A 24,675-nucleotide genomic window follows, 5' to 3' on the forward strand; every position below is an offset into this window, starting at 1 on the left:
GGAAGGGGCAGAGAGAGACAGAGACACAGAATCTGAAGCAGGCTCTAGGCTCTGAGCTGTCAGCACAGAGCTGGACGCAGAGCTCAAGCTCGGACCGTGAGATCATTACCTGAGCCGAAGTCAGATGCTTAACCAACTGAACCCCACAGATGCCCCGGGATTTTTTTTTTAAATAAAGCATTTTTAACATACATTATTCAGTTTCTCTCATGACATCCCTCTGAGGTAGATGTTATACTCTTATTTGAACCTATTGAAAACTGTGGTTCAGACGTCTTAACATACTTGTCCCAGTTCACGTAATGATCATCTTCTAAAGATACTAGAATATTTCCCCTTTTTTCACACCCCATTCACATACTCTATTTCTCTCCAATGGTCTGCTTGGGATTTTTTTTTCCTAAGTAGAAGCTGTAGCTACTTCTGGTCTATCCCACAATGACATCACTTTTATAAGTAATTCAGATGTTATCAAACTTCATTCCTAACATCAAGAGGCTCACAAAGATACCTCAGAGGCCACTGAAAATGAGCAGGGTACAGAGGGTGAACAGCATGTCCGTGGTACTTTGCAGATATTGTGTATTAGACCTTTGTGTTACATTTAGTCTGCAGAAGTATTTCCACTTAAAATTGTTTTTTAAACACGGTTTTAACAATTATTATTTCTCTTTGTTTTGTAACTTAAACCATTCTAAATTCCTTGGAAACATCTGCTTTTCTTCCCTTTCTCCTCATCCCTCAAACAATGTAGCACAGCACTGTATTATAAATTGGTACACCATTATCCTTAACAAAGTTGATTATCTGTGAATCATGTTGCTCAGCATGACTACATTAAAGCATTATGCAAATAGGGTCTATTATTTCCTCTTTTTTGTATATGAAGGGAGGATTGTTTAGGTAGGAATAATGGTGAAAATTGATTAGACATTATATCCTATTATACCACAACAATAATTAAGACAGTGGTTGAAATTTTCACAGATATATGACAGAAAGGCATATTTAAGAAATAATGTTTAAACTCTCAAAAAAATATGAACATTATATAGCTTTAGCGCTTTTAGCCAGGAATAACAATAGACTAAATAGGACTGTGGGAAAGACCATATCTGGTTTTAATAAAGACAGTAGAATCACCTTTCCCCTCTTCTCACACAAAAAAACACATAGCCAAGAGGAAAATGAACTTTCTTCATTAGTATGTTAAGACTATATTGAAAGTAGAGATGGAAGTGTGTCTCTTTACTTCACAGTGTAGGTTTATTAAAGATTATTTAAATAACTAGTTCAATTAATTTTTCAACCAATCTGTTGCCTACTAAACTGGCATCCAGCCCGGTACTCTCACCTAGTGTGTGGTACTACTGTTTCCTAAGACTGGATCCTCTTTTATTCTTTTCTCATGAACTACAATCCACAGAAAATTTTAAGCATAAAATCATTATTAACCTCCCAGATTGAAGCGTTCTCTACCAACTACCCAGTCTATTCCCAACGAACAGAAGTGTGTTTGTTTAAAACAGGTAAATTTCAGGGTTGCCTGGGTGGCTCAGTTGGTGAAGTGTCTGACTTCAGCTCAGGTCATGATATCACGACTTGGCTTGTGAGTTTGATCCCTGTGTCAGACTCCGTGCTGACAGCTCAGAGCCTGGAGCCTGCTTCAGATTCTGTCTGTCTGTCTGTCTGTCTGTCTCTCTCTCTTCCCCCCTCCCTCACTTACACTCTCTCTCTCTCAAAACAAAAACAAAAACTTAATTTTAAAACAGATATATTTCAAAGACATTTATTGGGTGGGAAGTAGGTCAACGTCAAATGATTTCAAATAAATGAGAATTAAAGCTTAATCCAAACTATAAATTCTAATTTCTGCAATTCCTTTGTATATATATGTGCATGTGAGCATGGTGTCCCTCTTTCTATTTGTCTTTTTTTTTGAAAAATCTTGGATCTCTAAAAGATCATTTAAAAGAATACCTTTTTTAAAAAAAAAAAGAATACCTAGATTATTTCTTAAATAAGATGTATTCAAAAGTAATAATTTTAAAGAAAAATATCAATACATGGATTACATTAAAATCAAGTTTTATTGATTAGATGAGAGTCCAAAAAGCAATTCACAGATTGGTTGATAGGGCTTATTTTTCTGGCAGTGATATAGGGCAATTAGAACTCTCATACCCTGGTTACTCTAAATCGGATAACTCTTCTAGAAAATTCTTTAGAATTAACTATCAAAATTGTAGATATGTACTGATAATAACATCACTAGTTATAAATGCAGCTTCCAGAGACATGTACAAAAGTGTTTATGGCAGCTTTATCTGTAATTGCCAAAATTAGAAACTATCAAAATACCCACTAACCATAGATTAGATCAATAAATTATGATGTATTTATATAATAAAATTCTATGAGGAAATGAGAATGAATTGTTGCTATATGGAATAATGTGTATGAAACAATGCTGAACAAAAACATCAGACACAGATGCACACTTCGTTATTCCATTAGAAAAAGAACAAAGGCATGCAAATTGTACCATAGTCTCAAAGTCAAGATAGTAGATACCTTAAAAAACAAAGTGAGTAGTATTTGTGAGGAGCATGACCATGGCTTTTGAGATGAAGTAATATTCTCTTTCTGGACCTAGTGGTGTTTACTTGGATTTTCATTTTGTAATACTTCATTGAGCTCTATATTTATGGTTTATGCCTTTTATTTTTATATATTGCATGTTACATTTCTTTTGAAAAGGGGGCAACATTAGAATGACAAAACCTAATCTATACAGTAAAAAAAATTTCTTTTCTCATTAATTCATTTCAGAATAATGCAAATCTTTGATAGATGCGATTTTGTCACGGTTCAGCAGAGGTGATCAATTTACTTCAGACTCTAGAAATGTATGAACATCCAACACCGATCTGATTGAGCTAATAATGCTTCAAATAGCTTGCAACCAATTACTAATATAAGATATTTAAAGCAATGATAGAATGGGCTGTTAGTGTCTGTAGAATAAATATTCATACTGAAGATGTTATGAATTAAATCATTTAAACTTAAAAGCAGTATATGATATTGCTTGAATTTTCATTCGATATGCATATTTTGAAATGGTTGAAAGGTAAGTTCAACCTTGTTTCTGTTAGAGTATAAGGAAAGATCTTCCTTTTACAGAATTGCGAATGAATTCTGATACCTAGGTAGACGCATTAAAAACTTTAAAAGATAAGCAAAAATGAATATTACTTCTGGCCCTCAAAACTATTTCTAAATACAAAAACTAGGAAAAGGCATAAATATGATACATCAGTACTGGTACTGAAATAGTTCAGAGTTAAATGGTGGCTCCTAAAATATGTTTGTCTCAACATGAGACAACAGGGTATTTCTACTTCCTTTAAAAAAGAAGATGGGGGGGGCACCTGGGTGACTCAGTTGGTTAAGCTCCGACTTCAGCTCAGGTCATGATCTCGTGGTTTATAAGTTCGAGCCCCGCATCGGGCTCTGTGCTGATAGCTCGGAGCCTGGAGCCTGGAGCCTGGAGCCTGCTTCAGATTCTGTGTCTCCTTCTCTGTCTGCCCCTCCCCCACTTGTGCTGTGTCTCTATCAAAAATAAATAAATGTAAAAAAAAAGTTTTTTTAGAAGAAGATGGGAGCCATGCGAGAAATATGATTAATAAATTCCAAGTAATGTATTTGGCAGTTATTAACAGGTTGTGAATTCAAGAAGTCCAAAGGATTAATTTAAGAAAAAATAATGCAGGAAAAGTAGAGTCAAACCAAAGAACCGTTCGCAAATTGAGAAAATGCATATATTTAACACAAGGTCTAAGTAAACAAGATAATTATTTGTTACTTTGAAGAAATAGTTATATTTTCAGTAGGACAGTCAAGTAGCAAAGGGTCCTATAGGAAGTGATAAAAGGGAATCTAAGCAATTTCTACAAAAAACTCCATAAGGAGTAATGTCGCAAGAGGCGGATACTAAAGACATGGAGGACGAAGTGGGAAGTCCCAGGCACAGCTCAGAGATGTCAATATCAAAATGGAGATATAATGGATTATAACTTACACTATCATTTGCAGAAAAAAAAAAATCCTGGTATATTTCCTGATCACCTTGTGTGAATATTATTTTTAGAGTCCCTTATTTTCCCTGAGAGGAAAATAAGTACAAACCAGGTGAATTTTCACCATAACCCTCAATTTATGGTTAAGATGTACAGTCAAGCTTAGAGATCTTAAGTGTCAGTTGAGAGACAATAAAATGAATTTCTCAACAAGTGAAAGGTTATTTTTCTCATGACCCATTGAAGTACTCAAATAAAGATTGTTTATTTCACATTATGAAATAAAATTAACGTGATTTGAATTTTAGGAATATTAGTTTGCCCCTAATTCCTAGAGTTTCAATCACGTAAGTCCCAAAATAAGAATAACAGACCAATCAGAGTGGGGAGATGGAAATGACTCTCTGAGTGTGTAATATGTGCAAAGAACATACGCTTATTTTAGGTATATGATCTATTTCCTGTAAGTGCTTAGTATTTTAACTATACCTTACATGCATGCATTCTGAGAACTACAAAGATTAAGAAAATTGCTAGAGGTCAGTTAAGTGCTGGAGCAAAAAGTTGAAAGCACACCTATTTGAGACACTCCTTTTACCTCACATTACTCTGTTCTACCTCACTAGAACCCAAAGTGTGAACAAACCTGCTGGGCTTTGCCTCATTGACTTTATGTTGGGGGGTCAAGTAAACAGTCATTTATGGAACACAAAATAGGCTCTCCCTGTATCAGACACTTTTGGAAATTTCTTCTGCTTGCATATGTATTTAGAGTTGAAGGCCTCAGACACAGTACAAATATTTTCAGATGAAATAGTCATCACAGTAATTCCTCGGGCACTAATGCCTTAGGAATCCAGGTCACCTAAGGGAATGGCTGAAAAAAAGACCTAGGGGCCTATTCCATTTATTTCCATTATTTCCTGGAAACAGGTGTTCAGTGAGTACAGTGACAGTTTTCTAAAGTGTAAATATTTCAAGGATATGCACTTTTTTTGAGAGAGAGATAGAGAAGAGCTCAAGCAGGGGAGGGGCAGATGGGGAGAGAGAGAGAGAGAGAAATAGACAGAGAGAGAGAATCTTAGGCAGCTTCCACACCCAGCACAGAACCCGACACAGGGCTTGATCTCATGACTGTGAGATCATGACCTGAGCTGAAATCAAGAATTGGCCGTTTAGCCAACTGAGTCATCCAGGTGCCCCAAGGGCATGCACTTCTTAATAATGGCTCTGAAAATAAAAATTTGATAACATATTTTTGAGAAACACTATGATTTGATATCTCAAACCATAGCCCAAACTACTATTACTGAAGGACAGGTTTTGATTTGTTATTATGTGTATTAGTTTAGTTAACAAATATACATTAAGATCCTACTCTATATCAGGCATTTTGGCATGTTCTGAAACCATGTAAATAAAAATAGTTTTGTCTCTGGAATCTGTACTTAAGAAAATTAAATACGTTAAGGAGAAAGACTATTGTTTGCATTCCAGTTCTACTAGTCTTGCTTCAATTCCTTAAGTGTGCCGTCTCCCTAAAGCCATACTCCCTAATGAATGGCATGTGATAGTCACCCCACTCCCACTCCCCCTCACCCAAGTAATACCTACTGGTCCTTGAAATTCAACCTAAAATATCACCTCCTAAGAGCCAACTATTTTCTGGTCTAGGTCATAGATAGGAATAAGCATTTGTTGATTTCCTGTGTGATTGATTAGAACAACAAATGAAAGCAGCTTGAGAATTCAAAGCTTTTTGATGGAGAAGACTTCAGAATGGGAAATCTCATTGAATCCACTGGGATCAGCATATGTCCATATGTGGATACGTAAGCTCTTTGGTTTGCCGGAAGTTTATCTAAGCAACAGGAAATAGTATCAGTGATTTCTAGCTATATATACCACAGTCATCTTTGCATCTCTTATCAAAATGAAGGTATTCAAGCCTCACCATCAGAAATAATGATTTTAAATCTCACTTCGTTTGTCAGCTCTCCATAAATCTTCCTTGACCCCTCCATCTTCTGTCATTGAAGACAAAATCCATGAGCACAGAAATCTTCCAGTTCAGTTCTGTATCCAAGTACTTACAACAATACCCAGAAGACTTCTTCAATAGTTGGTTGAAAAAATGAATACTCCTTTTAATTCTCCACAGTACTTATATCAGTTCATAATAGTCTAAAAATTATTTACAAATTTGTCTTTCTTGTAAGTGTGGGTTTCTCGAGGACACAGACAGCGTGCTTGATTCACTTTCATAGAGTAATTAATCAGAAAAATATGTATGTGCATGATCCATGTTTGTTAAGTACACAGTCCTACTTGCTTATTAGGGAAGCAGAACATGCACAGGATGGATTTGAGGAACTAGAAATTGGAGTCTCAGAGCAATAAAAATATAATTACAATGGTACACGGAAAGAATGATGTGTGCCTGAAATATATTAGCAACAAAAAAGGGGACAAGAGAAGGGAATAGTTTATGGTTCTTTTAGTGTTTGATTGGATATAGATAAATCAGGGAGAATGCATTAATAAATATTTAAGACAATTTCAATTTTATAACATAGTCAACATGGGTACTATTAGCCAAAAAAGAAAATGCAAGAGTAAAATCTAGTTTGCAGCAGAAACTAATGACAATAATTGAATTTGAAGTAGAGATGGGATATTCAGGTAATTATATACATGGTCAATTGGAAAAATGGAGTCTAAATGTATTTCTCAGGAAAGCAAACTGAGTTTGATTATATGGTTTCAAGAAATAATAGTTGATGCCACAAAGCAAAGCATAAAGAGTAAGAAGGCTAAGGATAAATTACCAGAAAATACTTGAATAAAGGGAGTGTGGTGGCAGAATAATGCAATATGCAATTTTAAATACTGAGAATTATACAATTAATGCAAGAAATGGAACAGTGAAAAACACTGTAAGAAATTAGTTTCAAGGAAGGAAGAGTTGTCAGCAAAGCCAAAGAAACTAGTTGACTATATTTGACAAGTATATAATTTTGATGACTAAGCCTTAGAAAGCAGAGAGAAAAACTTTAATTCAGTTTAGTCATGTTTTCATTGTTTCAAGGGCCATGTTAGCATCTGTAAACACAAAAGGAAATAAAATACCATTCTTGTCTGGAGGCATTAAGTGTGAGCAAAGCTGGACTATGTAGAAAGTGTGTGGGAAGAATATAGGGAAAGCAATTTGGAGTAATCATTTGAACTTTATCCTCTGAAAGATAGATTTGTAATATCCTGAGAGATATTACACATTTAAGAATGATTGTTTCTGATTTAATTTGTCAAATAAAGCCTGTTTCAAATAAACTTTACAATCTAAGAGTTTGTGTTAAGACAAAATTATCTACACAACACTTTTTCATATTCTTGAGAATTTATAATTCACATAAATATATGGAAACTACTATATGCATAATATTTTTCTATTTTATTGTATATTTTTAAATTATATAATACAATATTATCAACTATAGTCACCATGTTTTACATTAGACTCTCAGAACTTGCTCATCTTGTAACTAAAAGTTTATACCCTTTAACCTTTCCCATTTCTCTCACTCTCTAGACCCTAGCAACCACTTTTCTATTCTCTATTTCTGGCTTTTTGTTTGTCTTTTTGCTTTTTTTAGACTCCTCATATAAGTAATACCATGCAGTATTGGTCTTTCTCTGTCTGGCTTGCTTCACTTAGTATAATGCCCTCAAAGTTCATGTATATTATCACAATTGGCAGAATTTCTTTTTTCATTGCAGAATAATGTTCCATTATATATCTATACAACATCTTCTATATTATTCATATATTGACAAGTACTAAGGTTGTTTCTATATCTTGACTATTGTGAATAATGCTTCAATGAACACAGGAGTGCATGTATCTCTTTAATATCCTGTTTTCATTTCCTATGGATATATACCCAAAAGTAGGATTGCTGGATCATATGGCAGTTCTATCTTTAATTTTTTTAAAGAAAATCTATACTTCTTTTGTGACTGTACCAATTTATATTCCCACCAACAGTGCATAAAGTTCTTTTTTCTTCACATCCTTGTCAACACTTGCTATCCCTTTCTTTTTTCTTTCTTTCTTTCTTTCTTTCTTTCTTTCTTTCTTTCTTTCTTTCTTTCTTTCTTTCTTATGACATTAGTTTTAACTGATGTGAGATGATATTTCACTGTGGTTTAAATTTATGTTTCCCTGTTGATTAGTAATGTTGAACATTTTTTCTTCCATGTACTTTTTGGCTAGTTAGATGTATTGTTTGGAAAAAATGTCTATTCAGTCCCTCTGCCCATTTTTCAATTGGATTTTTGTGGTTTTTTCTTTTGTTATTGAGTTGTATGAACTCTTTATATAATTTGGATAGTAACCCCTTATTAGATATATGACTTGAAAATATTTTCTTTCATTGAGTTGGTTACTTTTTCACTTTGTTGATAGGTTTCTTTGCTGTGCAGGATTTTTTTAGTTTGATGCAGTTTTACTAGTTTATTTGTACTTTTGTTGCCTTTGTTTTTCATGTCAAATCCAAAACATTATTGCCAAGATTGATGTGTAGAAGCCTACCACCTGTTTTCTTCTAGAAGTTTTATGGTTTCAGATCTTACATTTAAGTCTTTAATTCATTTTGAGTTAATTTTTTTTATGTATGGAGTAAGGTAAAGGTCTCATTTTATTCTTTTTAGTGTGGCTGTCCAGTTTTCCCAACACCATTTATTACAGAGATTATCCCTTCTACATTGTATATTTTTTTGCTTTTTTTTATCATAAATTAAGTGACTATATATATATATATATATATATATATATATGGGTTTATTGGTTTATTTCTGGGCTCTCTATTCTGTTTCATCAATCTGCGTGTCTGTTTTTATGCCAATACCATGTTGTTTTGATTATTATAGCTTTGTAATATAGTTTACAGCCAGGAAGTGTGAGGTCTCCAGTTTTGTTCTTTTTCTCAAGTTTATCTTGGTCATTTGGGGTCTTTTCTCTTTGTTATTAAGGATACAAAGCTTAGAATTGTTTGTTCTATTTCTATTAAAGGTACTATTGGAATTTTGATAGAAATTGCATTGAATCTATAGTACTATGGATGTTTTAATAATATTAACTTTTCCAATCAATGAGCATTAAATATTGTTCCATTTGTGTTTCTTCAGTTTTTTTTTCATTTGTTACTTATAGTTGTCAATGTATAGATCTTTCACTCTCTTGCTTAAATTTATTCCTAGGTTTTTAATTCTTTTTGATGCAATATTAAATGGGATTACTTTCTTAATTTTTCTTGTTGATAGTTTTTTAGTGTATAGAAATTCAAGAGATTTTTATAATATTGATTTTGTATCCTGAAAGTCAATGAATTTATTTATTAATTCTAACAGGTTTTTCAGTGAAGTCTTTAGGGTTATCTATATACAATAAATGTCATCTGCAAGAAGAAATGACATACAATTTCTTCATTTCCAATTTGGATAACTTTTATTTCTTTCTCTTGCCTAACTTCTATGGCTAGGACTTCCAAACCAGGTTGAAAAAAAAATGGTGCAAGTAGGGACCCTTGTGTTATTCCTAATCTTAGAAGAAACGTTTTCAGTCTTTCAACACTGAGTATGATGTTAGCTGTGGATTTGTCATACATGTCTTTCATTAGGTTGAGATATGATACCTCTATTCCACTTTGTTGAGAGTTTTTATTATGAATGCAAGTTGAATATTGTCAAATGCTTTCTCTGTGTGTATTGAGATGATCATATGATTTTTATCCTTCATTTTGTTAATGTGGTGAATCACATATAATTCGTAGATGTTGGACCATTCTTGCATCCCTGAAATAAACCCCATTTGATTATAATTTTTTTGATTATAAGTTTATGATTCACTTAATGTATTGTTGAATTTAGTTTGTTAACACATCTGTTGAGGATTTTTGCATCTATGTTCATCAGAAATATTGTCCTGTAATTTACTTTTTTTTAATTTCCCTTTACTAATTTTGTTTTCAAGGTAATGTTGGCTTTGTAAAATGAGTTTGGAAGTATTTTCTCCTCCTCTATTTATACAATAATCTATATAATTTTTTAAACATGATTGAGAGTAAATTTCTATATATACAAAGAAACAAAGCTGAATAAATATGTCATGGGGTTTTCTAAAGTTAAAAGTTTCATTTCTAAGCAGTATAATATAAATTTTACAAAACTGTGTATTTTACTTTGTATATGCAAACAGAAAAACATAATTTCTAATTCCATTTCCATAGATGAAAGTAAGTTCTGATACACTTAGAAAGTAAATCATATTTATGAATATAATATGTTCTGATTAACTAGAACTTTTATTAGCAAATATGTCACTACAATTGTGGATAATTAAAATAGCATTAAAACCACAAAAACAGAAAATAAAAAAACTGACATAATGATGATAACTGTTTATTAGTAACAGAGTTTTCTCATTTCAAGAGAAAAAATACTCAAAGGAAAATACTTAGATATTAACAAATGCCTGTGTATATAATATCCTCGAATATAACCAACCTGTTGAAATTTCTAATACTCAAAATATTTTTTTTTGTAAAATAACTCAACCGACAAGAGATATAGTGCTGTATCTATTACAGCTTAACATCAACACACCTTATGATACAAAATTTTCACTCCTAGGTTTATATTCAGTAGACATGTGTTCTTGTGTTACCAAAAGACTTGTATAAGAATGTTGAGAGCAGTGCTATTCACAATAGCCCAAACCATAGAACAATCCAAATATGTATCAATAGTAGAGAAAAGTTATGGCATATTTGCACAATGGAATACCATAAATCAGTGAGAATAAACAAACTGCAACAACACATATGAATCTGAAAAACATTTATTTAAATTTAATTTTTAAAGTTCATTTATTTATTTTGAGAGACAGAATGTATGCATGTGAACAAGTTGGGGAGGGACACAGGGAGAGAGAGAGAGAGAGAGAGAGAGAGAGAGAGAGAGAGAGAGAAGGAGAGAGAGAATACCAAGCAGGCTCTGCTCAGTGCAGAGCCTGACATGGGGCTTGATCTCACTACCACAAGATCACAACCTGAGCAGATACCAGATGCCTAACTGACTGAGCCACCCAGGCTCCCCTAATTTCATTGTTTTAAGTAATAACAGGATGTAAGGATGTGTGTAGAGAGCTAGATTCTGAATCATCTTGTTGGTTGGGGAGGGGGGGTTTGCTGGCCATTACGAAGTTAGTCACGTTAACTCTTTTTTTTTTGTTTGCTTTGTTTTTTTTAACTGAGGTATAACTGACAAAACATTATATTAGATTCAAGTATACAGTGCAATGATTTCACATTTGTATATATTGCAAATGATTACTATAATAACTCAGTTAACATCCATTGCCATACATAGTTACAAATGTTTTCTTCATTTTGTAATGAGAACTTTCAGGATCTATTCTTCTAGTTACCTTCAATACACAATTGAAATATGTATATTTCATATACATTATTGCATTACTAACTATAGCCACCATATGGTACATTACATCTCCATGACATTAATTTTATAACTGGAAGTTTGCACCAACAAAAACATTTGTTGAGTGAAAGAAGCCAAACACAACAGAGTACATACTGGTTTATTCCATCTATATAAAGTTTACATATAAATAAAAGTAATCTATAGTAATCACTAGTCAGGATATTAATTACTCTTAAGGAAGTGGTGACTGGAGGAAGACACATGGAGGAGCTTCTGGACTACTGGTAATATTCTGTATCTTGATCTGGGTGTTGTTTACAATGTGTTCAGTTTGTGAAAATTCATCAAGCTCTACACTTATGATGTATGCATCTTTATGTAATACTTTAATAAAAAGTTTACATTAACATAATATATTTGGGGAACTGTGGGGAAAAAGGTATATTGTTAAGTCCCTTAGGAAGGATCCTATTTCTAAATTATTTTCTACCTCTTTGGCTACACTGTGACTAAATCTTCACCATCAGTGTGGGGTTGGTTGAGTAATCTCAGTAACTGCTGACATACAATTAGGCAATTCATATGCCTAATTTCAGGAAATTTTCCGTATTGGTTTATGGGCATAACCATAGTCACTGTCTGTTAATAGGGATGCTTATGGAAGAAGATAAATTTGGGTGTTTTGATGACCACATTTTGAATTCAGATAAAGCTCAATGGATATGTATTCATGGATTCCCCAGAAGCATATAAAAACCAAAAAAATTTTTTTTTACTTTCTCAGGATAAAATAGGCTTGATTTTATTTACTCTTTTCTATTTTCCTCAGCAAAGCATTGTTCTAATAGAACATCAAGTCTAAATTTACTGAGTTAAATTTTGTATGAATTTTCTTCTGTTAGATGACTAGAAAAATGTTTTGCTTAGAAAAAAAGTCCATAAAACTACGTCTGTTGTAAATAAAAAAAAAAATCATGTTTTTAAAAATGTGACAGCAAACTATAAACTGAAAAAACAACAGGCTTGCATAGTGGGAGGTGCCATATGGAAAGAATGAGTCAGTCAATCTGTCAACAGACATTTGTTGAGCATCCACTTTGAGTCAACTCATTCTAGCAGTGAGAATACAGTGACAAACAAAACAAATGTGACGCCTGCCCTCATGGGGCTCACAGTAGAGGAAATGCGGCCAGTTAATAAAAAATATTGGTTGTAATGAAGAATCATTCTGAACACAGACGCATCTAAGTATTTTATTTTATTTTTTGTACACATAAAAGTAAGACATATTTTAACAATTGTGAACATAATATTCAGATCTTTTCTCTTATTATATATCCATGTGTTGGAGTTCTATATTTTTTTTTCATTAAGCACAGCCATAAGATTACTTATGATATCCAGATTCATTTTCTTTAAGTAGAGCAGGAACCTCACAACACTCTCAAAGTGGGCTGACTGAAAAATCTGCCTGGCTTTTGATGGTTTTTCTTTAGTCATTCAATTGTCTCTTACACATCTAATTCAAAAAGAAAAATTTTGGTTTCTTTTCTTTATTAATCCTTTCCAAAACATTTAAACTAATATTCTTAAAAACAACTCTATTTGTTTTACACTGATATTTAATGGCCTTATAAACAAATAAATTATTATAATAAAAAATGTACCTGACAGTTCTGGAAAACAATAATAGAGTTCTGGAAAAGAACAATAGACAATGCAATTGATTCTTCATAAACAATTCAACTGGCAGACACAGATGTTCATGGACATTTACAAACATTGCCAGTGGGGCGCCTGGGTGGCTCAGTCGGTTAAGCGTCCAACTTTAGCTCAGGTCATGATCTTACAGCTCGTGGGTTTGAGCCCCGCTTCCGGCTCTGTGCTGATAGCACAGCACTTGGAGCCTGCTAGGATTCTGTGTCTCCCTCTCTCTCTCCCCTTCCCCCACTCATGTTCCCTCTCTCCTTTTCTCTCTCAAAAATAAACATTACAAAAAAAAAAAAAGAACACTGCCAGTGATGGGGCATCTGGGTGGCTCAGTTGGTTAGGTGTCCGACTCTTGATTTGGGCTCAGGTCATGGCCTCACAGTTTGTTGTGAGTTTGAGCCCAGCATCACACTTTGCGCTGACAGTGCAGAGCCTCCTTCGGATTCTCTCTCTCCCTATCCCTCTTGCACTCTCTCTCAAAATAAACAAATAAACTTTAAAAAAATAAGAGAACGTTGCTGGTGAGTGCTGCACATTCAATTAGCACATGTTAGTTAACACATGTTACAAAACAAAACAACAAAAAGAATGAAGTGATCCACCCAGTAAGTTGTTTAAATAGATGTAGGTTAGAAGAACTACTGAAGTTGTTTAATAAGGGAGTCTCCATCCTCGTATAGCACTTGAACTTTAGAAGTGTGGCTAGTCCAAACTCAAATACGCTGTGAATGCAAAAACCATACGAGATATTTGGGGTACATTTTTGAACATAAAAATGTAAAATGCCACATTAACTTTTTTACCTATTATATGTTGAAATAATAATATTTTGAATATATTGAATAAAGGAAACATACTTTTGAAATTAATTTTACCTGTTTCTTTTGCTCATTTTAAAGTGACGACTACAGGGGCGCCTGGGTGTCTCAGTTAGTTAAGTGTGTAACTTTGGTTCAGGTCATGGTCTCATGGCACGAGTTCGGAGCCCCACGTCGTTGGGCTCTGTGCTGATAGCTTGGAGCCAGGAGCCTGCTTCAGGTTCTGCGTCTCCCTCTTCTTTCTGCCCCCACTACGCTCACACTCTGTCTCTGTCTCTCAAAAATGAATAAATGTTAAAAAAATAAAAAAATAATAAAGTGACTACTAAAAAATAATAAATTACATGTGGCTCACATTTACGGTTCTCATCATATCCTATATGGTCAGTGTTGTAATATGTGGGTGTTTATGTCTGTGTGTGTGTGTATAATTGTTTAGACAATTCTAAACAAGCATGTTAAACTAGAACAGTTGAAAAGACTTCAATAAAGGACAGACTTTGAGAAAATGAATAAGGAAAATCGTAATACACTTAGAATAACAACAACAGTTACCGGAAACTCCCCCAACCTCCTGCAGTGTTACAAGAACACAGTAGTTTCCTGAATCTAGAGAAGTCATCCAGAGGACCTCAGCTAAACTCAGGGTTACTCAGTGAAAAAGGGTTTCAGGAGAATAGATACCCAGACGTCACTCTCCTGTTGTCTGATCTTCCCCTAGTGTTTCCCACTGATGAAGACCAACAGGAAGCCACAGGACAAGAGCACCATTAGGTAAGCCATATGGATCAGATTTGGAGACTACAGAAGATGGTGCAAAGATAGTGAAGGGTAGATCCAAGCAGACAAATGAAATATCTAGCACTCAAATGGATTATGAGCTTATTTCTAACCATAATCTTCTATGTTAGATAGATGTACTTTCAAAACAATAAAAGATAATCAGAAATGTTATTGCATCTAAATTTGGTGTACACTCAAATGGAAGTTTTTTTTTTAATCTTTGCAATTTTATTTTATTTTATTTTATTTTATTTATTTTATTTTATTTTTTTATGAAATTTATTGTCGCATTGGTTTCCATACAACACCCAGTGCTCATCCCAACAGGTGCCCTCCTCAATGCCCATCACCCACTTTCCCCTCCCTCTCACCCCCCATCAACGTTCAGTTTATTCTCAGTTTTTAAGAGTCTCTTATAGTTTGCCTCCCTCCCTCTCTGTAACTTCCGCCCCCCTCCCCCATGGTCTTCTGTTAAGTTTCTCAGGATCCACATATGAGACATATGGTATCTGTCTTTCTCTGCCTGACTTATTTCACTTAGCCTAATGCTCTTCAGTTCCATCCACGTTGCCACAAATGGCCAGATTTCATTCTTTCTCATTGCCAAGTAGTATTCCATTGTATATATAAACCACATCTTCTTTATCCATTCGTCAGTCAATGGACATTTAGGCTCTTTCCATAATTTGGCTATTGTTGAAAGTGCTGCTATAAACATTGGGGTACAAGTGCCCCTATGCATCAGGACTCCTGTATCCCTTGGGTAAATTCCTAGCAGTGCTATTGCTGGGCCATAGGGTAGATCTATTTTTAATTTTTTGAGGAAGCTCCACACTGTTTTCCAGAGTGGCTGCACCAGTTTGCATCCCCACCAACAGTGCAAGAGGGTTCCCGTTTCTCCACATCCTCTCAAACATCTATAGTCTCCCAATTTGTTCATTTTAGCCACTCTGGCGTGAGAAAAATGTCCCCAGCTGAAATTCCAAAGGAACTTTTTTTTTTTTTAAGATGAGGCAATATATATAGTGTGACAATAGCTTAAAACAATAGGCTGAAAAATAATGTATAAATTTTGGACTCAGATCCACAGCTCAGTAAAATCTCTTTTTTTTTGTATATGTTAAAAGTTAATTTTACAAAGCAACAAAAGTATTGCTCCAACTATATAACAAGATTGTTGTAAGAGTCAATCTTTCACTACTTGAGAAGTATTGAATGAAAAGTAGTGAAATGGAAGAGTCAACATGTCACTACTTAAAAACTAGACAGTACTATAAGATAGATGCCAGTTTGGGGGTAGGGACCCTTAAGATTAGAAAGGATATAGTCTAATACTTTATCTAAACTGTGAAAAGTCCAAAGCTCTCTCCAAGGTTGCTGAATACATACAAGGGTTATGTTCTCATATGCATATCCCCTCTTAGCCCAAACTCTAGACCCAGGTTATGAATTGTCTCATTGACCAACATTAATTTTTTTCTGTATTACATTGTAAAACAAAATATCTTTCCAGTCTTCATTACAAAATAAAATCCCATTTGGAAAGAGATTTTTGAGTAAAATAGGCTTCGCTTTCAAAGTGAGGGATAAATTTAGCTCAACAATTCAAATATAGTGTATTGTTATTATAAATGTAACCTTGGGCATGTCACTAACAGCTATCTATTAATTACTTCATCTATAATAATTAGTTGGCTATAAGAGCTTTATAGTTTTTTTGAGAGTATTACCTAAAAATAACAATATAATAATATAAACATAACAATAACAAGACAACAATATAATAATTAGTTTGGTCAAACATTTTTCTTTTCTGGGGGTTATGTTAGTGTTATGTAACCACAGTAATAAATTTGCTTAATAATTAAATTATATGATGATTATTAAGGAAGTAATTTGAGAATTTTATACAAATTCTATCATAAACTTCAAACTATTCTGCATATTAAAACCAGACTTTATTTTTCTAAATCTCAAATAGGAATATATTAGTAGTTTCCAACTACAAAATGCTTTCTTTCATGTCCAAAATCAAGTTCAAACTCCCTGACATGATACCTCTCGCTTACCTTTCTAGTTCTCCCTCTCTCTCCCATACCTTCTGCAAAGATCCTCATGCTTGACATATGAAACCCATTTGAAACATGTTTCCTCCCAAGATACATATGGTCATCAATTTCTCTCATAATCAATATCAAGGCTGGATTGGAATTATTTGTCCATTATATGCTTTTCTTTTCTTTTCTTCTCCCACCCCCACCCCCACCAAGGGAGAAAGAGAGATAGAGAGAGAGAGAGAGTGTGTGTGTGTGTGTGTGTGTGTGAGAGAGAGAGAGAGAGAGAGAGAGAGAACCAGTGGGAGAGGGGCAGAGGGAGAGAGAGAGAAGAGAGAAAGAATTCCAAGCAGGCTCCATGCTTAACAGGGCTTGATCCCATGTAATGGAGAGTAGGATGCTCAACCAACTAAGCCACCCAAGTACCCCCATTGCATGCTTTTCTATAGTTAGTATAAAATAACTCTAACAAGTCTACTATAATTCACTATTGTTGTCTGTCTACCCACCTTCTCCTCACTAGACTTTATGCCATTTCAGCACAGAAATTGTTTCTTAATCACCTTTATATCTAATACCTGACAAGTAAATGAAATATATTAGCATGTGAAAAACTAGGCATTGACAGGAAAAGTAAAATCATTTGTAGTAAATATGAAAATTGGCTAGATTAAAAAAATTAACAAAAGAAGAAATTCCAAGACAAAAACAAAAGGGAAATTTATATTGAAGCCAAGTTTAAGATCTATTTCTTAGGTATAGTGATAACAACAACGTTACTGAAATTTAAGATAACAGTCAAGAAAGAAATTACAGGGGTGCCTGGGTGATGCAGGCAGTTAACCATCCAACTCTTGGTTTTGGCTCAGGTCATGATCTCATGGTTCATGAGTTTGAGCTCCACATTGGGCTTCCCGCTGACAGTGGGGAACTTGGGATTCTCTCTCTCTCCCTCTCTCTCTGCCCCACCCCTGCTTATGCTCTCTCTCTCCCTCCCTCTCTCTCTCTATCAAAATAATTAAACTTAAAAAAAAGGAAATTACAATAAATTCTGAAGACATGTAGCTATGAATGATAGGGTCCTACTAAGTATAATCAAATATTTTTGTCAAACTCTTCTCTTTTGTCAGAAAAATATAAAAATATTTATATCCAAATAGCAAGTGTGTTTTGTTTATAAGCATGCACACTATATCAGTTATTACACATCAGTTTAACACAGATGCTTTTTCCATACCCGCAATATTTAAGCTACCCCAAGGGCCATTCATAAATGCCTAATTGTTCTCAGAGAGGATCATAGACCTTAACCTAGCATCATAAAGTTAAATTGTAAATATACTTTGCAAGATGATTTTGAAAGATATCTGTCAAAGAAAATTTGTGCTGGACAGAGTTAAAGAGGCAAGGAGGACTTTATTTATTAAGACTATGGCAATAAAGGAGAGAGATTAAACTCAACTCCCTTGAAACAAAAGGCAAAAGACTTACTAAGCTTGAGGTGAGCTGGTGGAAAATTTATGGAGGGCATTAAGGGAGGGATTGGTCAAAGATATTAGGCCATCTGTGTTTGCTAATTGGCACTTATCAAAGTTAGGCTCCTATCCTCCCACGAAGACTGGCATAGAGCATGCAATCTTTCTTAATGATTACATTTCAAAAGGGATGGCTCCCAGGTCCTTGAGAAAGACATTCCTGGGTATTAAATCTGGCAGGAGGTTGGGAGAAGATTTACATCTCAAAAGGGCAGAGACAGAATTTACAATTGCAAATTTTCTGAAGTAAATGCTCTAAGGGAAGGGAAGTCTGGGGCCTATAATCTAAAAGGAAAGAAACCTGTCTAAAACGTAGTGAAGCTGAGAGGAATTTTAAGGCTGTTTGGTCACTCAAGATTATGGCTTTTAAATGTGGGAATCTCTCCTAAAAGAAGAGGTATATAAGCTACCCCATTTTGTCAGCTTCTTTCTCATTGCTCTGTTATCTCCCCCATAAAGAACAGGTGTGAGGGAAAAAAGCATAGGATATACATCCTTTAATATCTCCACAGATAACCTTTTTTATAATTATGGTATGGTGTTGCCTGATGCGTAGGTAAAATAGGTGTTTGCTAGAAAGCAATTCTCTCTCTCCTATCAAACATACATACCTGAATAATCCAAATTGCAAACATTTACTAAATGCTTCCCATAGTTTAGTCATTTGCTTAGAATAACTAACTCTTAAAATGTCCTGGAAATGTGTTATATCCACTCTACACAGGAGGACAGTAGGATTTGGAAAGTGCTCAGTCCCATGGTGGATGCAAATGGTGTCGACCACAGTCTGTATTAGCAGACATTCTAATGCATCATGAGTTTTTGAGGAAACTTGCACTCTCACCATAGAACTATTCCCTTATTTTTTTCCACACTAAAACACATTTGGTATTTTTCTGCTTATAAGGAGATGCAATTGAAGTTAAACAAAAAGATAATAAATCTAATCTGTCTATATCCCACTGATATGTAGATGACCATCCTTTGTTCAGTTAAAAGGTTAAAACAGGAACAAAACAAGATAAATACTCCAAAAATGTCAACAAAAATGAGCAAAACTTGTACGAGGAGAAATTGAAAACAGTGCTGTTCATCATGCACGTTGGCATTTATCTGCTGCTCCTGATTGACTTGGAAGCAGTAACTAGGCATCCACTTCCGCAAGATCGGCTGCCTTTCTCAGTCTGCCCTGCAGACTGCAGTGGGCAGAAATAGCTTGTTACGGACTGTTTAACCAGCTCTTACATTACATAAAGTCAAATCCCCAAAATATATTGGTTCTGCTTCTTTGATCAAATATTCTGATAGAGTTACATGTATGACATGTAAGAGAATGAGGCTGAAGGAATCAGGAAAAAGAGACACCGTTCTGAATACGTCTTTTGGTGCAACTTTCATAATGGAAGCATGGAAATAGTCTATGTATTTAAAATACTAAAATAAATCAACAGTGATGTGAAGAGTAAAACTAAAGTTGAAAGCAACCTGAAGCAAATATAGCCAATTATGTTTCAAATTAAAATTATAATTAAACTGGAGGGAAAGAAAAAGAAATAAACCAATAATCCAAGAAATTTGTAAACATAGAATCGGATGTACATTCTCAGTCTTTGGCTAGTATGGGAGAAATCTTAGCAGACTTGTTTTTTGAGAGGAAATATGGGCAAATCAATTATGAATATATTTTAAATGTTTTACAGCCTTGACAAATTCTAAGAGTTGGCTTTTCACATGGAAGGAATCTTAAATATATGGAAAGGAGGAGGGCAAAAAAGTACTCTGTTGAGATGTATTGCAACTGGAGATATTGGTATAAAATCATGATTTTTAAAATGTGTGTGTGTGTGTTGTGTATGTGTATGTATATGGTCATATATGTATGCTTAGGTATGCGCATATGCATGTCTCTGTCTGCTGAAAGAGCTTGGGGAAAAAATCTAAATTAATTCATCTAAAGGCCATCATAGTCACTAGTACCATTCCTCACTAAATGGAACAAGTACCACTAAGATAAATAACTAGTTGATTCCAGAGCTGGGATTAAGTAGGCACAAGAGGATCCTGGAACATCTTGCTATGCCAGAAAGCAAAACAATGCCCCCAAACTAATGGGGCATGACCCAAGAATTCAAGAGTCAGCTTGTATGATAATTTGAATACTAAGATAATTAAGTATAGTGATGAACTATTAATCATTGGGGAAAAATCCACATGTCCTTACTGATAATAAATAGGCAAGTAAATGGGGGAGATTAGAGAGATTTTGCCTATAATAGAGTACCAAGTAATGAAAATGGTAGGAGTTTTGGAGATGGAAAACCAGCATTTTGCAACTATCATAATAGACTGATTCAAGCAAGAATCAATCAATTGTATTTGATGAGGAGCAAGAAGTTAATATTACCCGAAAGTGCCAGTACCAGACTATTTTTAATTGCTGGAAAAAATAAAATGTAACTATCAGTGGAGAGATCAACAACTATTTGACTCAATGATTCAAATTAAAATCATCCATGAGGGACATATAGATATCTGCTGTCTTCAGATGTGATAACCTAAGAATGATGCATATTACATATTTTGCCTGGGAATTCAGAACCTGAACCCAATATGAATATACATCAGACATATCCATGAGAAGTGTTTTCATATTTTAAAAAGCATTCTTTAAAAGCTCAATCTCGAAAAACAAAGAAAGACTGTAGAAATGTTCCATATAAATGGAGACTAAAGAGACTAACTCTGACAAGTAAACACAATTTTTGATCCTACATCAGATCCTGAATAAGGTGGGGGTTTGGGGAGGGAATATAATTTAAAGCATTATTAAGTCAATTGGCAAAACTGAAATATGAATGGTAAGTTAGCTAAAACGAGTTTGTTCAATTTTAAATTTATTGAATTTTATAATTATACTTAAGTCATGTAAGAGAAATTCTTACTTTTAAAAAATAAATGACAGAAAGGGGCTTGATGAATGTAATGTCCTCTCTAATGATTCACAAAAATATTGTGTATGTTTGTGTGTGTAGATGTGTATACAAAGAGAAAAAGAGCAAATAAGGAAGCAAATGGGGTAAAATCTTAACAATAGTTGAACCTGGTACTATTTGTGCTATTATTCCTCTTGCACATATTTGTGCCTTTAAAATTATGTCCATATGAGGGGAATCTGGGTGGCTCAGTCGATTAAGTATCGGACTTCAGCTCAGCTCATGATCTCACGGCTTGTGAGTTCAAACCCCACGTAGGGGCTCTATGCTGACAGCTGGGAACCTGGAGCCTACTTCAGATTCTGTGTGTCTCTCTCTCTCTGCCCTCCCCCACTGACACTCTTGTCAGTCTCTCAAAAAAAATCAATAAACATTAAAAAATTTTTTTAATTAGTTACACACGAAAAAGGTTTTGTTTTTGGTTTTTTTTTTAGTGTATTTGAAATTATGCAGTGGTGCTTGTCTAAAAAAAGTATCTAAACAAAACCTAAAATGTCCTTTAATTCAATGACATAAATCTTATCCTACTACATACATATACAAGAATCATACCTAACTTACTTACAAAAAAGAAGGAGAATTGTAAGGTTTACACATAATGAGAGCTGTATAAGATGTTTCCTGTATATAATCATCGATATTTATTGAAAAAGTTTTCTTTTTCTGTTTTTCTCTCTTTCTTTCTCACTCTCATTCTTCGGAGAGAGTTAAATTTAAAATATACAGGAAAAATTAGTAGGATGGTTTTCGGGGGGGGGGTTGTTTTGTTTTGTTTTGTTTCCAGAAATACTGATGAATTTTTCATTTTTACTAGATTTCTAGCAAATTTCAAAAACAGATTCTCATCCAAGCTCCTTGCAAAAAAGGTCTTCAAAGAATTAGTATTGAGCCAGGGACTATGATACCCTCAGAATTCTTTTCATTGCATGCCTGAGGCTAATACATCAAATCCTGGTTGGAAGTCATTTCCTAATGTTAGTTGACTTTGACACAAACTGAGTTGTCTGCAGATAAATGGGTGCTTCGGCAAGGCAATGACTTCGTGCTTGAAAAGGCTAGCCAACTCTTGATTCCTATTGACTAAAACTAGTTAAGAGTAAGGCACCGCCAACATAAGCTGCATGTTTTATGATAAACAGCTCAACTTAAAATCGCTTACTTTTCACTTTGCAATACCAGTAGCTATCTGAATGTGGGTTAAGCACTCTGCAATTTTCCTGAATGTCCACAAAAGTGACAAAGAATCCTCACATGGTTTTTTTCTTAGTGAAAGCTAATTTTGGCCAAAGATGCTCTATTTTCTTTCGGCTGTGGAATCTATGAAGTCAGACCTACGTATGCATGCTACTCTCGTTCTTTTCTTTGGCCAACACCATGGAGTCCTGATAAGAGACAGGGGAAGCTGTACCTGCCCCTTCACTGAGCATGCAGGCATCATGACAAGGTCATTCATTGAGCAGGGGTACATCTTTCCTCCTCAATAGATAAGTGAATCTCTCTGGATCACCTAGAAGAACCACACTGTTTGAATAATAAAAATGATGGGGTTTTAGTAAGGCATAATATTATAATAGTATTTTGCCCAGGAAACTTTCGAATATCCAATTCTTATCTAGAGTCTATCATACTTTTCTGCAAGGTTCCCAAGGGATGTGTGCATACAAGCAAAATGTAACAAAGAAGCATTTTATGCTTTGCTTTGGCCATAACCTTGAAGTGGGATTCCAAGAAATGAAACTAGAACATGAAAGACTACTTTATTTTAAAGATAGATATATTTGTATGCTATTTACAACCAGAGAAGTATAAGATCTGTTTTCTGATTCCTAAAGCCAAATCCTGGTCTTTGAATTTTCCCCTTTAATGGGGCAAAGGTTTAAGGGACCAGAACTCTCAGGCCCAGAAAGAGACTACTATGTGTTTGGACTAAACGAACTTATTTATACCATCTATGAAATAAAATCCTACGAGTGACCTTGAATCTGATCAATCTAGATAAGTTTTCCTTGTTTTGGGCTTGGAATAAAACGTGATTGGAGTGGACTTCCTTCTTCTGGTAACCAGCTAAGCAAGTGCTATAGGAAAATACTTATTTGTGTCTATGCTCCTAAGACATAGGAGACTTCATACTGGTACAAACCAGTGTCCTGGAGGCAATATGGTCTATTGAAATTCTAATAGGTTAGGGAAAGTTCTGAATTCAAATTCTCTATTACTTACTGCCTGAGTAAATCTTGGCAGTTGTTCTAAATCTATTTCCCATGCCTAAAAAATGTGGTTAATAATAGCATCTATTTCAAAGGCTCAGATTCCATGTGGCACATGTGTATTGCATGCCAGACACTCTTCAGAACATTGCAGAATCAAAGATAAATAAGATTTTTTTTTTTTCACTGAACCTTGTTTTTGGGGTAAACATTCGTGTGAAATAGAGACAATTTCTCATATAGTGTGATAAGCATTCATGATACTGATATTCATAGGGCAATGGGTGCACAGAAGAGAGGCAGCCCAGTTTAGAGGTGCAGCAAACACTCATCAAAGAGGATGGTTATGCTGAGCTTTGCCAGATTTGTAGGAACTATGCAGAAGAAAGTAAAATATGTATGAAGGCTGTTAAGCAGAAAGACAACATAATGTATTCAAAGAACAATAAAGAATTTTATATTTATTAGAAAAAAATAAAGGGAAAAGATAGAAGATAAAACAGGAAGTAAGAAGGCTCAAATCATAAAAGATCATTACTTTGGCTTAAGGAGTTTATAAATAACATGCATACACATGTGCACACATGTGCACACACATGCACAAATCAAACAAATACAAGAAAACTTTGAAAGCCTGAAAATACTTTATTATTCCAATGCTTGCCTTTTCCAGAAAGCTTTTTGGAGAGGAAAATTTAATCACTGTGATTTAGAAGCAATGAAGTCCATGCATGATTTAGCTTAATGGAGAACTGGAATTATAATTTGATGCATTAACCCAGCCCGGACTTTCCTCATTTTGGAGCTCTCCTTATAGAGAAGTGCACTTCTGGTGGCCAGCTACTTTTTTATGCTGTCTAAGGAATATGCAGGGAGCAGGAGAGGGGAGAATATTCACGGGCCAACACATGGTAACAAACACAAATAAACATGGAGTTTCTCACTCTACAAGATTCTTTTTTCATCTTAGAGATGGTGTCAAGTTATTTCTGT

Source organism: Neofelis nebulosa, chromosome 11, assembly GCF_028018385.1.
Source record: "Neofelis nebulosa isolate mNeoNeb1 chromosome 11, mNeoNeb1.pri, whole genome shotgun sequence".
Lineage (NCBI taxonomy): Eukaryota > Metazoa > Chordata > Mammalia > Carnivora > Felidae > Neofelis > Neofelis nebulosa.